A 6,614-nucleotide genomic window follows, 5' to 3' on the forward strand; every position below is an offset into this window, starting at 1 on the left:
TTCTTTTTCTTGACCACGACGACGTTGGCTAGCCACTCTGGGTACTGCACTTCGCGAATGAACCCCGCGCCGAGAAGGCTCTTGACTTCGTCGTTGATGATCGCGTCTCTTTCGGGGGCGAACTTCCCTCTCTTTTGTTTGACGGGTTGATGTAGGGGGTCCACCTGCAACTTATGCATGATGATCTCCGGATTGATCCCAGGCATATCTACGTGGGACAAAGCGAAACAGTCGGAGTTAGACCTGAGGAAGTCTATCAGTCTTCTTCTCAATTCTTCGGTTAGCTTGGAGCCGATCTTGAGATGACGGGTCTGATCTCCTTCGGTTAATGGCACCTCATCCATTTCTTCTACCTCTGGTTCCTCGGTGTGATGAGCCAGAGGCTTTCTCTGTAATTACTATAAGACCTTGGTCTTTCCCTTCAGAGTGGTCTGATAGCAGGAGCGGGAATATTCTTGATCCTCCTTTCAGAGTGGTCTGATAGCAGGCGCGGGAACATTCTTGATCCCCTCTGATCACCTTTATGTCCCAGGGGACGGCCCCCATTCCGTGGATCCAGGGCCGTCCTAAGATCATGTTGTAGGACGAATCGCAATAAACCACGAGGAATTTGGTTGGCATGTTGACTCCTTCGGCGTATACGGGGACGGTTATCTCCCCGGCGGTTTGCTGGACTTCCCCGCTGAAACCTATAAGGGGGGTTACCCTCCGAGTTAGAACGCCTTCCTCCAGCCCCAGGTCCTTGTATGCGGCCTGGAAGATGATTTTGCCCGAGCTTCTGTTATCTACCAGTATCCTTTTTACCAGGCAGTTCACTACAGTGAGCGAGATAACCATGGAGTCGTGGTGAGGAGTGAGGACTTTCTTCTGCTCCTTGGCCATGAAACTTATTTCGTCCGTCCCTAGTAGCAGGCGTTTTGGCTTGGCTGCCTCTAGGCCGTGCTTGGCGTTCCAGGTGATTTTCGTCGCGGCTGCATGGATTATTCCACTGATTTCCAAACCGCCCTAGATGACATGGATCACTCGGTCCTGTCGCGGTGGCGAGACGGGAGCAGCTTCAGTGGGCTTACCCGTTGTCTCCTTGCTTAGATGGCTCTTGGCCTTCTCGGAAAGGAACTCCCTGAGGTGCCCTTTCTTAAGCAGCTCGTTGACCTTGATATTTAGTGCGATGCAGTCCTCCGTTTTGTGACCGTGGTCTCGGTGGAAGTCGCACTAGAAGCCAGGGTTCCGGAAAAAGTCGGGGGCTTTCATCTTCTGAGGCCACTTGACATGCTGGCCCATCTGCCTCAGAACATTGATAAGCTCCGGCCTTGAGACGGAGAGGTGAGAGATGTCTGGCCACGTGGACACTGACATCCCTTCTGCCTTCTCGATTGGCTGGTTCTAGTACCTGCCCCGGTTTCGATTCCTGGAGTCCCTAGCTGGTCTTTGAGAGGGTTTCTCGTCTCGCTCGGTTCGGTCTGGTCTGATCGTCTTAGGATCTTGCTTTTATTGCGCCATGGCACGGCTGGCGACGTCTTCCTCCCATTTGACCTGCGACCAAGCTCGAGATAGGACGTCTTCCATGGTTTTGCACTGGTATTTGGTCAGCTCTTTGTAGAGGTCTCCGTAGGGGAGCAGGCCTCTCTTGAAAGCAGAGATAGTAGTGGGGATATTGCATTCGGGGATATCCACCTTTTCTTGATTGAAGGGGGCTATGTAGCCTCTCAGGGGTTCCGCTCGATGCTGGAGGATTTCGTAGAGGCTGTCGGAGGTTTTCTCCAGGTCCCTGCTGTTGGCAAATTGTTCCACGAACTTATCGCTGAGAACTGCGAAGGAGGCTATGGACCTGGAGGGTAAGTTGATATACCATTGCAGAGCAGGTCCGGTCAGAGTGGAGCCAAAACCTTTGCACATGGTAGCTTCGCGTGACCCTTTTGGGAGTGGTACAGCGAGCATCCTCTGTTTGTATTGGGCGACGTGGTCGTCCAGATCAGTGGTGCCGTTATACGCCTTTATACTGGGGAAAGAGAACTTCCCGGGCATCTCGATCAAGGTGTTCTCATCCGTGAAGGGAGTATCGGCGTAGGAATCGGGGTTGCTCTTCCGTATGGGGGGAGCTACCTCGGGGAGTCTCTCCACCATGGATTGCATGGCGTCAAGCCTATCGGAGAACATCCGGTGAAGGTGAGCGATCGTAGGAGACTCCGCTCTTGCTGCTCCATCTGACGCTTCCTTATCAGGCGCGGGCTCCGAGTCGCTGTCCTCCCCGTCGTAGGTCTGAGCGTCCTTGGCCTTTCTCGCGTAGATGCTTCTCCTCCCGGCGCCGCTGTCGAGAAACTTGTGCCTGTCCCGGAGTTAGGTGTTTCCAGAGGCGGCATAGGGCGAACCTGAGTCCGGAATCGGCGCTTCTTGTTGCACGTGGTGTTAAGGGCTTGGTTCTCATCTCGGAGGGTAAGATTCTCCGATTCGAGCTGGCTGAGCTTCTCGGCGCTCTGCTCCAGTTGCTTGGAGTGTTTGTTGCGTTTTTCCTTCAGGATCTGAAACTTCGAGGACAACTCGGGATTGGTCTCTTCCCGAGCTCTATGTAACCCGGTTACTTGACCTTGCAGGTCATCAATTTGTCTTTGGAGTTCAGCCTCTCTCTGGGTAGCTTCAGGTAGCTCGTCATGCTCATCCACCGCCATTATCACGTGGTTTAGATTACTCCCCTCCTTTTAGCGCCAAACTGCTAGGGGATTTTTGTAGGATCTTTGTGAGTACCACGGAACGATAGACAAGGCTAGTGTTTGTATTGATTTCGTATATAGATTCAGAGAAATAGACTTGAAGAGATGTTTTATTGAGTAAAAAAGCCGGAACTACAATGATTGGTGTATAAACCCTAGTTCTAGCCGTCTAACTCTAATCTCTAAGTCTAGAAGTGTCGATCCCTTGCTTTAGGGTTTAGGTTCCCCTTATATAGTCTTCCTAAGGCGGGCCTTAGTCGGTTGGAGTAGGTTAAACTCTTCCATATTCGGAAATATGGAAGGTTATCCTTATCGGAAGTTTTTCATTTCCCGGAGGAAGGGGAGCGATCCTGAGACCGAACCCGGAAAACTCCCCAGTGGGTAACCGGGGTTCCTTCTAGCGGGGATCCTGGGAACCGGGGTTCCTTCCAGCGGGGATCCAGAGGCCGGTGTCCTACCTAGGGTCTGGAGGAATTCGATACCTGAGTATTTTTCCCCAACACTGAACGTCCCCCCTGCCAAAAGTCAAGGTACAATCCCGAGACGAGGCAAGAAGCTACAGCTACAACATCAAAACCTCAAGGAGCATCAAGTATGCTAAACGCAATAAGGAGACCGGCACGAAGACCTGAATGAAAGTCCATTACAGCTCTTACAAGCTCAAGAGGCACAAGCAAGGCTAGTAGAATCAAGCTTGAGGATCCTCTGTTTCGGCCTCCAGGTCTTATTAAACCTCCTCATACCCTTAATCCTTAGCCTCGCCAAAATTCTCCCTCTTAGAATTCTTGGGTCCTGCCCCCTACACTCCTCCACACGATTCATGGAACCAGAGAGCCTCCAGAAATGCAAACTGAAGTCCTGCCTGAACTAAGGCCGAGTATAGCTACAGGAGCAGGATAAGAATCTGGGGTATGAGCAGAAACATCACCCTTTATGCATACGTTCCCGGTTTCTCCATCAAACTTTCAGCCAACTCCGACCAATTCCCACCATGGGGGAAACGTCTCATCCTTATAAAGGAGAAGAAGAAAATCTTACAGGCTCAACTTGACCCTGTGTGGCAGTGATGTCCTCCCTTAGAGCATTCACTAGGTCCTACATGGTGGTTCTTCCTGATTATCCACTTCTAGGCCATCGGAATCAAGGGTACAACTACATCCATGTGACCATCCTCATTCAGACCAAACACATGCCCATTGAAGCATGTCTATAAGTCTATCTACATTCGTCCAGGCCGTGACATCATGCCCACTGGGTTCATTGACGAATACACTACCTGATCTAGACCACGTGTTTGTATCGAATCAAGGATTATTGCCCATTCTCCAAGCGATATATCTCCAATCAGGCTGTGAATCCTTTCAGACCGACCGCAAGTACATCCGAGCACTATCGACAAGGGAGTTTGATGGCCCAGGCTACGAGCCGACGTCCTACTCCAAATTCAACAAGGAGTTTGATACCATGGTGAGACTCACGAAGTCCTATGAAGAAAATCATGTCATTTCCTGCCTTCAAACATGAAACCAGAAAATAAGGGGTAAACTGTTGGGGAAAAATATTCCATGAAGAGATTACTCCAGCTTCCGGGTTCCTGCCTCCAGGTTCTGGGTTCCTGCCCCCAGGTTCTGAGTTCCTACCCCCCGGGTGTGGGTCCCTGCCTCCGGGTCTTGGTCCTGCCTCCGGCTTCAAGACCGAGTGATTTATCCAGCCTTAGGATAAATGGAAATTTTCCTTTAACAAGGTACCAACTTGGACAAGAAGGAGTATCCCTAGATCCGAGAAAAAAGAGGAAGTATTCCAATACATATGACCTCCCTTAAGAAAAAGAGAAATATTCTATTATCTAAGGATATAATAAATATTTCTAAATCCTTAGAGGGAGGCATGACCTCCACTATAAATATAGGTTTCTAAACCTAAAGAAAGGGGTCTGAGACATCCATGACCAGAGCTCACAATTCCACAACCGCCAAGGCAAGGTTCCATACCTAGAAGACCTACTTCTTCTACGCGCTTATGATAGGCTGACTCCGGCGGTTACTACCGACAAGGGGAAGATATATGCTCACTGCAGCACGTCTACAACTCTACTTACTGGCTCAGGCCACGATCTCCAGCTCATCAGCAGGGTCCCTCCATGCTCACTGAAGCATACCTAGACATCATGCTCACTGCAGCATATCGACAGGTCTACAATCTGTTGTAGCCATGCGCCCCTTAGAACAGATGACTCCTACCCACTACAGAGCTACGTGCTCCCAAGGCTACGTGCCCATTAGGCCATATGCCCACTAGAGCCCCGTGCTCCAAAGGCTACGTGCCCATTAGGCCATGTGCCCACTAGAGCCCCGTGCTCCGAAGGCTACATGCCCATTAGGTCATGTGCCCACTAGAGCCCCGTGCTCCCTAGGTTACATTCCTCCATTAGGCTACGCGCCTCCATCTAGGCTCTGTGCCTCCATATACATGAACTACGAACGGCTTGATCCCTCACTGAAGGGTACGTAGGCAATCCCCACTGAAGGATGCAGCTATAAACCCAAACACCTTCCACAGTTCCTCACCTAGACGCTGAGGGACCGACCCCTGGTAGTCGGAACCATCAACTACATATCAGGAGGAGCCCAAGGACCGACCCTGGTAGTCGGAACCGTCAATCATAGATCAAGAAGACACTGCGATCTTCACTATCGGTAGGCGGCCCCCGCCTAACGATCAATCTCCCCTGCTGCTACTAAGGCACCGACGAAGTATACTGGCCCATACCCATATGGCAGTATCCTAAGAGCAGGATCCCCTGGTTTATCAACTATCGAAGTAGGAGAATACATTCAACGACATGTCTTCTTCCTCCTATCATTCCGTAGAGCTGAGCACGGATCGCTTGTACACAAAAATACCCTAACACCATCAGTTGTCCTCTTTGCCATTGTTTGCAGCCGACAACAATTTCCATCTCATGGACAGACGCAAATCCCGGCCGTCGCTTTTATAAATGTGAGGTACATGGGTTCTTCGACTGGTCAGACAAGGAATTGCCCTGTCTTTGGCAGAAGAGAAGCCTCTTGGAAGCTAGGGACAAGATCCGTCGACAAACTGAAGAAATCAAAGATCTCCGCGAAGCCTTCTCGAGGGCCAATGCTCAGTTAGCGGCGGTTTGAACTCGCTCGTTCCACCGTCCGAACGTTGATCTATTGAGTCAACTTGAAGATATCCTCAAAGCCCAAATGATTCAGTCCGATAAGAATTTCCGTAAATGTGTTGTTTATTCTTGGGCCGGGTTCTTCGTAGCAACCGTTGTTGTTGTCTTAATGCTTAAGATATGAACTTTCGCTAGTTTTTTCCGTTATCAATATTAACCGGTCTGTATTATTCTACAGTTTCCGTTATCCATAACCATTGTATAATATCGTTTGCTATGTATGTTTCCTGTTAAATTTTCATCCCATCAATGTAAAATATCCACTGTTTAATTACTGTTCTTCCTCTTGTTATAAATTTATATAAGAAAGTTATCTGCAATGCAAAGTTCATGTATTTTTCCTACTTGGAATATCAGAAAAGTGAGGGTTTGTTCTTTAGTTGAACCAATATTGTAGGGACTAAATAATAAATTTATAACAATAATAGGTTAACTGAATATATTTGTTTTACATAAGACAACTTGGTCATTTTAAATTCTTCCTAACGCGGAAATATAAGTGAGACAAAAAGTCATTTCGTCTAACACCATCTGACAGGTGTATCTATATTTGATATGCCTATCTTAGCTCTGCACCCTACCTACACAACTTGGATATTGCAACGGGGTATGCTGGTAATTTCGCAACTTACTGTATGTATATCCACGTACCTAATTAAGTTTTCCTTTGCATGCTTCGCTAATAAACTTCTGTTTCGTGG

The sequence above is a fragment of the Brassica oleracea genome, chromosome C1, assembly GCF_000695525.1.
Source record: "Brassica oleracea var. oleracea cultivar TO1000 chromosome C1, BOL, whole genome shotgun sequence".
Lineage (NCBI taxonomy): Eukaryota > Viridiplantae > Streptophyta > Magnoliopsida > Brassicales > Brassicaceae > Brassica > Brassica oleracea.